The sequence below is a fragment of the Saccopteryx bilineata genome, chromosome 2 (genome assembly GCF_036850765.1).
Source record: "Saccopteryx bilineata isolate mSacBil1 chromosome 2, mSacBil1_pri_phased_curated, whole genome shotgun sequence".
Taxonomy (NCBI): domain Eukaryota; kingdom Metazoa; phylum Chordata; class Mammalia; order Chiroptera; family Emballonuridae; genus Saccopteryx; species Saccopteryx bilineata.
The window spans coordinates 161,641,345-161,653,372 of NC_089491.1; the positions used below are offsets into that span (position 1 = coordinate 161,641,345).

Below are 12,028 nucleotides of genomic sequence, written 5' to 3' on the forward strand. Positions count from 1 at the left end.
GCGCGGGCTCATCTGGTTTGAGCAAAAAGCTCACCAGCTTGGACCCAAGGTCGCTGGCTTGAGCAAGGGGTCACTCGGTCTGCTGTAGCCACACAGTCAAGGCACACATGGGGGAGCAGTTGATGAACAGCTAAGGTGTTGCAACGAAAAACTAATGATTGATGCTTCTCATCTCTCTCTCCATTCCTGTCTGTCTGTCCCTCTCTCTGACTCTCTGTCTCTGTAAAAAAAAAACACAAAAAAAACCCCGGCTGCTGACGTAGGCAACCACACAAATGAGTCTCAGACATGTGGAGTGAAAGAAACTAGAGGCAAAAGAGAAATTCACACACAGGCAACACTGATCATAGTGGTCAGACTAAGTAGTGGTTACCTCTGATGGAGGGTGCACTGACTGGAAAGGGCCTCATAAGATCTGAAATGTATGAAAACTGACACTTTCTAATCAAACAGAACTCACAAATTTTGAGTGACAGGCAAGTCCAAATTTCTAAAAGTCAGGATTTTACGTTTTAAATTAATAACTCAGAAAAAAGTTAAAATTCATATAGAAACTCAAAGTTAAGAAAAAGGTGCATAAACTAAGGTCCAGTTCAAGTAAGTAGGGTAAGAACCATTGTTTATAAATATTAACATTTAAATATAGACAACACTGGGGAAAAAAAGATTGTAACTTTTATTCTAGTCAAAATACATATTGAATTTTTTTCAGATTTACTAATGGCAACTAGATTTTTCAGGAAAATAATTTACTGATACACATAGACACACACAATAATCTTTTTTTACCAAAGGTCCTAAGTAACATTTACTGTGGTTATCAAATAAATGTAAAGTTCAAGAAAGACTCAATTGAAATCTAATAAAACCATACAAATTGAAGACTTTATCAAATATATTCAATTAATTTTTAAGATAAGTTGGTATTAACTCAGCTTCAAGGGTTCAGACCTATATGTGCTATATTTGCAAGACAATTGTGATGTAAACAAAGGCTTAGGAGTGAAACACTAAACATTTTCAAACTTAATTTTGTCCCCAAATTCTTATAGAGCCATTTCAATTTAAAAATTTTTTAAAAGCAATTGTTCTCTTGTGATGACCTAAGATTTCTCAGGTCCCCAAAAGATAAAAAACAAACAAATAAAAAAAACCCCAAAAAAACGCTGATCAATGCATAATCAGGGTTAAGCTTTAAAAACAAGTTGGACTAAATTACTTTTCTAGTTCAAGATAACAGATGATTAAGAACTTACCTGTACAGCCTTCACTATTTTCTTTAAAAGTTCAATGTCAAGTGAATTACTGCCACTTCAGAGAATCCCTGGCAGTTATTTAATGCATAACCATGTTCATATATAATGAAGCAGCACAGTTAATGATAGTCAACAAAACCAGTTAATAACAGCATCTACTGTTACTCTGAATATCCCATGTAAATCAATTTACTATGTAAAACATTTCTTGTGGAATCCATGAAACAGATTTATGCAGTAAATATACAAGTGTTGTATGCGGGAGAAATTACTCAGACATCACGCAAGTACAATCTGCACTGTTCCATGTTGACCACCTATTTAAATCTTTTTTAAATACAGTGGCGGCCCTGGCTGGTTGGGGGCGAGAAGAGGGGAGTGCAAAAGTCTTAACCCTTTATGCATAAAGCACAGATAAAAGATATACCAAGAGTACAGAAACAGCTATCCGTGATGTTCAAATGTCATTAGAGGGTTGGATAAATTAGAAAAAAGGGCTCAGAAACAATTTACCTTGTCCACTCAATTTCAAACACATTTTCCTCTTCCATGCATTATATACTAATCTCTATAGTGAACTGGGTTCAACTCAACACCAACTTTGCAAGTCTCTTCCTTTTGAACAGTCATATATCAGCTCATGTCTCCTCAGAGGAGCCTCCCTAACTATACTAGCTAAAATGGACCTACCAGTTACCCCAATCCACAATCACAGACATTCCTGGTATGTAGGCCAGTCCCTAGAACTGTCATAGTATGTGCTCAATAAATATTTGTTAGTAAACCAAGTAACTACAATATATGATGGACAGTTATTCATCACTCAGAGAGATAACACTCACAATTACAATGAATAATAATGTACAAGGAAAAGATTTGTTTTTGAAGTATCAACTGCAGTCATTCAAGTTCTTAGACATAAATGAATTCAGTATTATGTTACTATCCTAAGACAATTTTTAAAATTAAAAAACCATTTAATTTTGCTACAAAGACTGAAAATTTATGTAATGATTCACTAAATAACAAACCACAATTCTTTGGGAATAAATAAGTTTAATATTTTACTAATTCTAGGGAAAGCTAATCTAAAATATAGCCTAGAGCAGTGGTTCTCAAAGTGTGCGCCAGGCCGCACTGGTGCGCCCTCTGAGATTTCCAGGTGCGCCCTATGGTATTCTAGAGAAATATGTGCCTGTTGGGGACCAAAAAACCAACAGGGTGTTTGGAGTTTAGATTTTGGGGGGACAGAGGTATGGGGAATTGGCTGTAAGCTGACAGTCTGCCCAACCCCTCACCTCACTTGCCTGATTAGGTTGCAAAAGACTGTTAAGCTGTGGTGCTGGATTGTTTACACTACCCCCCATGTTCCCCGGAAAAACTGGAGGCAAGTTTCTTCTATCCTTTGTTTGGTGTAAAGTTAAGATGATATGTATGGTGGGGGTTTTCTGCACTTGGTAAAATTCTTGGGTTGCCTTGGAAACATAATCAGAGACCACTGATTTGCAAATGGTCTCATTTTGCCCTATAAATAAAGCAAGATGCGGTTTTTGGGCTTGCTTTGTTTTTGCCAGCAGCAATTACACAGCCCTCCTGACCCCATATTTTCTTAATTCTGCACTGTTCCCACTTGGGACCTGGAATTACTAGCTGTTCTGGTTTATAGCATGTGCCCAGATATTATAAAAATAAATATAGTTAGCCTATTATACCATTTCATTACGGAAATACTGCTCTTTTTGTTAACACATCATTATATTTATTATTAACACATCATTATATTATTTTTAGATAAATACACCCAAATAAAATGGATAGATTTCTCAAAAAGTGTGATATTGAAGAATCCGATTCTGGAAGTGAGCAAAAGTTAAGCGTAAATAAAATAGGACTTGAAGGCTGATGGGCAGAATTTAATTTATAGCATTTTCCATCACTTAACACTGGACAATGCGATTGGATTAGAAACCCATTCATGAAAGCTTCAAGTGATTTTGGTTTAACATTAACAGAAGAAGAACTGGCAGCTATATCCACACTGATTGTGGATTGATGATTAAACATAAGGAATTGTCTCTTGAAGCCTTTTGGATTTCTATAAAAGAAGCTTTGAACATTTTACTACAATTTTCAACATCCTATTTATGTGAATTAGAATTCTCTACCCTCAACACAAGAGTAAAAAGAGAGGAATTCTTCAATGTGCTGATGAGGAAATGAGTTTGCCTTTCAAATATATGTCCAAACATTGAAGAAATCACTAGAACACATCAGGCTCATGCTTCTCATAAACACAAGAATGAAAAAAATGAATACATTCATGCCAGGACCTGCTGAAATTACTAAATCTTACTAAGAATGTATCTATAGATATAAAAAGATAACTTTTTTGGGTTTTTTTTATTTTTTAACCCCTCTTTTTTATGAATTCAAAAAAGCATAACAAAAAATGTAACATAAAAATGTTCTTTAATGTCAGAATAAATTTAATTTTGTCATATTTATTTCATTTAATTACCATAAAAGCACGCTTGGACTTTATATTTTTTAATACTTAATTATTATAACTTGTATATCAAAAATGTGTATCTAGTGCTCCGACAATTATTTGCAGGATTTTAAATGTGCCCCAACTTCAAGAAGTTTCAGAACCACTGGCCTACAGTCTCCATCCTGTCTTGATTTATAAACGAAGTATAGTAAAACTCGTTCATCCATGATTTCGCTTTCCTGCAGTTAACCGTGGGCCAGAATATTAAATGGAAATTTCTGGACATCAAGAAATCACCAGTTTTAAATTGTGGACTGTCCTACATAGTGTGATGAAATCGCATGCAATCCTGTTCTGTTCCTTCTAGTACATGACTCATTCTTACCAAACGTGTTTATCTGCCGAATATGCTCCTGCCTATTGGTAGCTAAGTTATCACTTTGCCTCTTGAGGTACTGCAGTGCTGGTGTTCAAGCAACCCTTATTTTAATTAATAATGACCCCAACACACAAAATCAATGATACTGCCAATTCAGATATACCAAAGTGAAACCATTAAAGTGCTTCCTTTAATTTAGGAGTAGTCAACATTTTTATACCTACCACCCACTTTTGTATCTGTTAGTAGTAAAATTTTCTAACCGCCCACCAGTTCCACAGTAATGGTGGTTTATAAAGTAGGGAAGTAACTTTATAAAATTTATAAAGCACAGTTACAGCAAGTTAAAGTATATAATAATAATTACTTACCAAGTACTTTATGTCGGATTTTCGCTAAGTTTGGCAGAATAAATCTTTATAGTTAAATCTATCTTTTTATTTATACTTTGGTTGTTCTGCTACCGCCCACCATGAAAGCTGGAACGCCCACTAGTGGGCGGTAGGGACCAGGTTGATTACCCCTGCTTTAAATGAAAAGGTGAGTTTAGTACACTGATTTTGAGACCACATTCACATATCTGTGATTACAGTTAATCTCTTATTGTGTCTAACTTATAAATTAAACTTTATCATAGGTGTGTATGTTTAGGAAAAAACAGCATATATAGTGTTCTGCACTATCGACAGTTTCAAGCACCCACTGGGGGCTATTTCTTCACAGCAATGTTAATGTTCACTTCCCATTGCTGAAGAGATGCAGGGCTTTTTCTTTTTCTTTTTTTAAATTATTTTTATTTATTCATTCATTTTAGAGAAGAGAGAGAGAGAGAAGGGGGGAGGAGCAGGAAGTACCAACTCCCACATGTGCCTTGACTGGGCAAGCCCAGGGTTTTGAACCTGCGACCTCAGTGTTCCAGGTCGAGGCTTGATCCACTACACCACCACAGGTCAGGCTCTTTTTTTTTTTTTTTTTGAGAGAGAGAGAGAGAGAGAGAGAGAGAGACAAGGGCAGACAGAGCCAGACAGGAAGGATATGAAAAGCATCAACTCATAGGTGCGGTACCTTAGTTGTTCATTGTTTCCTCATATGTGCCTTGAACTGGGGGCTCCAGCCTAGCCAGACACCTTGCTCAAGCCAGCAACCTTTGGGCTCAAGCCAGCAACCATGGGTTCATGTATTGATTCTTTGCTCAAGCCAGTAACCCCATGGTCGACCCACGCTGGTGAACCCATGCTCAAGCCAATGACCTTGAGGTTTTCGAACCAGGGTCCTGAGCATCCCAGGCCAACACTCTATCCACTGTGCCACTACCTGGTCAGGCAGAGATGTAGACTTTTTAAAATGGGATTGTTTTTAAGTGACGCAGGGAGAGACAGAGAGGAGCATCAAGCCATTCCTATTATGTATCCTAACAAGGGGTCGAATTGGCATCCTCTACGCTTCCAGACAATGCTCCAACTGAGCAATATGGCCAAGGCTTTATTTTTTACTTATTGATTTTTTTGGAGAGACAGAGAAAAGGGAGAGGTAAGGGAAGCATTCATTTGTTGTTCCACTCAGTCGTCTATTCACTGGTTGCTTCCCTTGTATATCCTGACCAGGGATCGAACCTGAAATCTTGTCATTTAGGGACGACACTAATAAATGACTGAGCACTGGTCAGGGCCAGAAGATTTCTGAATTTGAGTCTAATGCTATACTTATAAAAAAATAAATAAACTAAGCTATTATTAATCTCAGTGTAGCCTGACCAGGCGGTGGCGCAGTGGATAGAGCGTCGGACTGGGATGCGGAAGTACCCAGGTTCGAGACTCCGAGGTCCCGCGCGGGCTCATCTGGCTTGAGCAAAGAGCTCGCCAGCTTGGACCCAAGGTCGCTGGCTCCAGCAAGGGGTTGCTCGGTCTGCTGAAGGCCCACGGTCAAGGCACATGTGAGAAAGCAGTCAATGAACAGCTAAGAGGTCGCAACGCACAACGAGAAACTGATGATTGATGCTTCTCATCTCTCTCTGTTCCTGTCTGTCTGTAAAAAAAAAAAAAAAAATACCTTTAATCTCAGTGTAATACCTTATAAGGCAAATTGTTAGCATCCATCATGCCACTTAAAAATTTGAAACATCTGTTTTTAGCCTCCTAAATTAAAAGGTAGATATAACAGGTCTTGTTTACAAAATAAATTCAAGATCTACTTATCTACCAACAAGAAAAAAGAAAGAAAAGAATTTTTTTATTTTTTTTTTTACAGAAATAGAGTCAGATAAATAGGGACAGACAGACAGGAACGGAGAGAGATGAGAAGCATCAACCATTAGTTTTTCGTTGAGACACTTTAGTTGCTCATTGATTGCTTTCTCATTTATACTTTGACCATGGGGCTACAGCAAGCAGACCAAGTAACCCCTTGCTCGAGCCAGCGACCTTGGGTCCAAGCTGGTGAGCTATGCTCAATCCAGATGAGCACGCGCTCAAACTGGTGACCTTGGGGTCTCGAACCTGGGTCCTCTGCATCCCAGTCCAATGGTCTATGCACTGCGCCACCACCTGGTCGGGCAAAAAAAAATGTTTAAACATATCTTCCTGAGATATGTTTATTTACCAATATAGGCATCTGCTTAGTATAATCTAATATTTAAAGAACAAGACTTAGGTCTTTAATTTCTAAAATTCTCACAGGCAATTTTAAACTTCAAAGCTCTCCCATTGTCCAATCATATAATTTCTATTCCTAACTTCTACTATTACTTCCAACAATCTGTTTTTGCCAACATCTAATTTTATTTTATTGACTTTATGCATTTGTTTGGAGAATGCAAGGAACAAGGTTCTCATTGTCCATAGTTAGGATGGGCAGCATCTTTTTCCAGGCGACAGGAGGGAAATTGTGAGGCGGACTCCTGCATGCACCCTGACAGGGATTCACCTGGCAACCCTGCCTGGGGCCAATGCTCGAAACAATCGAGCTGTTTTTAATACCTGAGGCCAATGCACTGTGAACAACTGATCTATCCTCAGTGCCCAGAGCCATGCTCTAACCAACTGAGCCAATGGCTATGGGATAACAAGAGAAGCAGATGCTTCTCCTGTGTGCCCTGACTGGGAATCGAACCCGAGACCTCCATACACTGGGCTGATGCTCTATCCACTGAGCCACCAGCCAGGGATGGGCAACATCTTAAAACTTCCAAAATATACACATCCAGTGGCCAAGCAATTCAACTAGTAGAAACTTTATCCTATATTCGTATATACGCTCCATAATACGCGTCTTAAGACATACTACAATGCATATAAAAGGGGAGTAGAAACATTAATTAAACAATGGCCAAAAAGATCTGATACACACCTAATAGTGTCCAACCAACATGTGAGAAAAGAATGAGGACAATCTACCAAATAAAATAGAGAAAATAAGCCAATGGTAAATAACCCTGTTTCCAATATACTTGCATATGTATTAAGAATATATGTAAATATGCCTGTGAGCCAGAAATTTCCGGAAGTATACACGAGAAATCAGTCCGATAGTTGCCTTAGATAGAGCAACTGGGTGACTGGTGTACTAATTTGCATTTCCATGTTTGTGTACCAGATACAATTACTCAAAAAAAAATTTTAAATACACTTAGTCTATGCATCAACAGCATTTGAAGGCTAGTTAATGTACAACGATATAATAAAGATTACTTCTGTATCTCAAAGAAGGATCTGAATGCTGGCTACAAAACAGGGCCTATTTAGGTAACTAAGTTTGAGGAATAAGAGAAAAGCAGTTTAGTCTACCTCTGATTTCCACATTTCCTCCTGCTGCCTTTGGCTAAGCATGAATAAAATAAATAACCTCCAATATATTTCATTTCTTTAACATGCTTATTTCTGTAGCCAATGAATGCAACCACAGTGCTCTACAGAGCCTTGAAGAATCTGATGTATTCCAGCATGAAATGGTCCATCACCAGAGGGCTCTTTCAGGTCACCCAACAGCCTGATCTATAGATAGATGTTGAGACAATAGCTCAGCCCCTAACCTACATAAATTTTGCATTGGTGATCTATTTATGTCACATATTTTCATGTTATCTATGGTTTTGTTACTTCCTTACTTTGTTGATGACAGGCACCATTTTCTGCACTCAGCACCTTTTCTAGATGTCATAAGGACCTCATGCCTTCCATCTACCCTTGCTGCTCTACCTCCTCCTGGAAGTTGGTAGAATCAAAAGTAAGTGCCATTTCATTAAACATTAATCATCCTTGTCTTCTTTTTTTCAAGATTTTTAAAAAGATTTTTAAAAAATATATTCATTTTTGAGAAGATAGAAGGGGAGGAGGAGAAAGCATCAACTGTAGTATGTGCTTTGACCAGGCCAACCCAGGGTTTTCAACCAGTGACCTCAGTGTTCTAGGTGGATGCTTTATCCACTGTGTCACCACAGGTAAGGCCATCCTGCCTTCTTTCCTCCACATAGCCTTCCCCACTTCCCATTAACCACCAAGTCCTGTCATTTTCATAATCAATATATCTTGATTTCCACTTTCCTTTTCAATCCTGCCACATTATCAACTGCTTCCCCTTTCTGCAGTCTTGAGTTACTACAAATGCATCCTTCCCATTATCTAGTTAACTTTTCTGAAACACAGCTCTAACTACCATCATTATCCTGCCAAAAACTCCTGGTGGCTCCTTATCATGGGAACAAGATCTGATCCCCTTTTCCAGCCTCATTTCAGGTAACTACCAGCTTCATACACCTTTACTATCATCAGCCTTCATTCACAATGGACCTTCTCTGATAGTGCCTGCCATCAAAATAAGATAGAATGCATCTGGAAGATACGCAATTTGCGCAATTCTGCCACTTGTTCTAAATAGCCGTCTAACCCTCCCACCTCTCAACAAATACATTCTCACTCATTTATCCCACATCCACTTCTCTTCTCTGAACTCCTGGAAACAACTTTGAACAACTTTCATGTGTCAAGTCACCTCTACTGAGCTATACATAGAGCAGGTGCTTTTTTCAAATGGGTTACTAATACTAGATAACCAACTGCATGTTGCTCTTATAATTATGTAAAATATACTTTTAATAGGATTCCAAGATTTCTTTTGTATTCCCATATACTTTTTGAATTTATCCTTCCTTCTGCTTCCCAATCAATGCAAATGTGGTACAAGTCATACTGATTATTAAAAGGTGTTATCTTGTCTGATCACGCGGTGGCACAGTGGATAGATCATCCACCTGGGACGCCTAGGACCCAGCTTAGAAAGCTCAAGGTTGCTGGCTTGAGCATGGGATCATATACATGACACCATGGGTTGATGGCTTGAGCCCAAGGTCGCTGGCTCAAGCAAGGGGTTGCTAGCTTGACTGAAGTCCCCACCCGCTCATGGCACATATGAGAAAGCAATCAATGAATAACTAAGGTGCCGCAACTATGAGTTGGTATATCTCACATCTCTCCCTTCCTGTCTGTCTGTCCTGTGTGTCTCTTACTAAAATAAAGTAAAATGTGCTATTTCTAATGATGCTGACGGCCCTTGCTGCACTGTATTCTAATGACTATGCTATATTCTTGCCTCTGCCTCTAAGTGTGGAGCTGCTCAAGAACAAAAGCACTTGACCTAACCCACAATGGCTACTAAATCAAGCAATACTAATCATAAATGAAGCACATACTTTTGGAATGGAGCTGATAGTCTACCTCACCCAGATCTACTACAGAATCAGTCATTTATAACCTATCTCCCTTCTGGTACACACTACCCCACATAATTTCCAGAGAGACAATAATTTAATCTCTTACAATTCATTCATAGGCCTTGCACATTTTGTTTTTCAAATGTTTTATTGCCAAAATAGTGTTTGTGTATATCCAAATATCATCTGACAGCAACAAAGCATTCACATTAAATTAGCATTATACTACCTTACTTTTAAAATGTGATTTTTTTAAAGCAAAACTCATTGCAGTCTGGCACCAAGTGTGTGCATTTGACCATTTTGCAAAAAAAAAAAAAAAATGATTACAGGACAAGCAGGAGAGAATTATAGCTGTCAAAATGAAATTTCAAGAGTTAATTTAATTATAATTGAGCCAGGAGCACAGTGTAGAAGAGCATTGAGGTCTTACAGGATTCGTCTTTGCTGCTGCCAGGTTAGCAGCAGCTGAGACTGGAACAAAGAAACGCAGCCTCCAGAAAGAAATCTAGGGTGAGGAGGAAGCTAAAGACAGGATGATAGAGAGCATGGCAAACTAAAAAATGGTAGAGGCAGTCAATGCTGGGTAAAAAGATTATGAAAAACTTGTACAAATAAATTAAATAGCTAATTAATGCTCTTAAAAATCAATCCTCAGCCTGACCAGGTGGCGATAGAGCATCGAACTGGGATGCGGAGGACCCAGGTTCGAGACTCCAAGGTCACCAGCTCGAGCGCGGGCTCATCTAGTTTGAGCAAGGCCCATCAGCTTGAGCCCAAGTTCACTGGCTCGAGCAAGGGGTCACTGGCTGTATCCCCCCACATCAAGGCACATATAAGAAAACAATGAGCAACTAAGGAGCCACAACAAAGAATTGATGTTTCTCATCTCTCCCTTCCTGTCTGTTTGTCCCTCTCTCTCTATGACTCTGTCTCTGTCACCAAAAAAAAAAAAAAAAATCATCCTCAGGCCTGGCCGGCTAGCTCAGCGGTACAGTGTTAGCCTGGCAAGTGGAAGTCCCGGGTTTGATTCCCAGACCAGGGCACACAGGACAAGCACCCATCTGCTTCTCCACCCTTCCCCCCTCCTTTCTCTTCCCCTCCTAAAGCCAAGGCTCCACTGGAGCAAAGTTGGCCCGGGTGCTGAGGACGACTCCATGGTCTCCACCAAAGGCGCTAAAATGGCTGATGGGCAGAGCATTACCCCCTGGTGGGCATGCTGGGTGGATCCTGGCCAGGCACATGTGGGAGTCTGTCTGCTTCCGTGCTTCTAACTTAGGGGAATATAAATAAAAAAATGAAATACCCTTTTTACACTCTCTTAAGAAAAAAATTTCAACATGGTATGAGTAAATGAGTGTATTAAAATATATCTTTCACATACTACATATTAGCTTTATAAAAATAAAATTATTTTAGAACTTTGGCTAACTTGACTAGATTCCATTTGTCCTCCAAAAGAATTTAAACAATATATGCCATTATTAACCAAAATTGTATCATAATGTAAATTAGAAAAATTCAAATCCTTTTCAAATATTGCATTATATACTTATCTCCCAATTTTTCATCAGCTCTGAAGTCAAGAGAAATGCAAAACAAGATAGTTTCTGGGAGGTCCCACATGTGGCACGCCCACTCTTTCTGACCTGCTCATAGTAATTTGCATTCACTACAGAATATATAGCTTACATGAACATACTATACTTAACACATCAAAAACTAAAACGCAAGAACTTCAGTAATGTCTACTTTATCATTAAAAATGTTAATATAATCTGTCTTCTTAGAAACATTTCAAGTCATCATTTTAAAGGTAACCCTGAAAAGCAAACAATGCCTATTTTATAGGTAATTTTAAAAATCTCTACAATCCATTCAATTGAACAATATTAAATGTATACTTATACTGTTATAAAAGAAAGTAAAAACAGGAAGGGTTGAGTCACACTTAAGAAGCCCTTAGAGTATTAGAATAATTATCCACTCTCAAATTGGAACTACAGTGGTACCTTGAGATACAAACAGACCAACATATGAATTTTTAAAATACAAGCTGTGACTCGGTCTGTATTTTTGTTCGAGATCTGAATGAAATTCCGATGAGTCATGATTTGGGAAGCTGCCGCTAGTTGGCGCACAGGTCCAGTATCAGCAGTTTGACATACGAATTGACTAACTTACGAGCTTGGTTACAG

The 12,028-nt window shown here is 38.6% G+C and overlaps 1 non-coding gene across 1 annotated transcript; it reads left to right on the top strand.

Annotated features, from left to right (window-relative positions):
- Positions 1-6,238: 6,238 nt before the first annotated feature.
- LOC136327534 (small Cajal body-specific RNA 15) lies at positions 6,239-6,333 on the top strand. The gene has a single exon (XR_010729733.1). It is a non-coding gene; the product is annotated as a small Cajal body-specific RNA 15 (non-coding RNA).
- Positions 6,334-12,028: the final 5,695 nt, after the last annotated feature.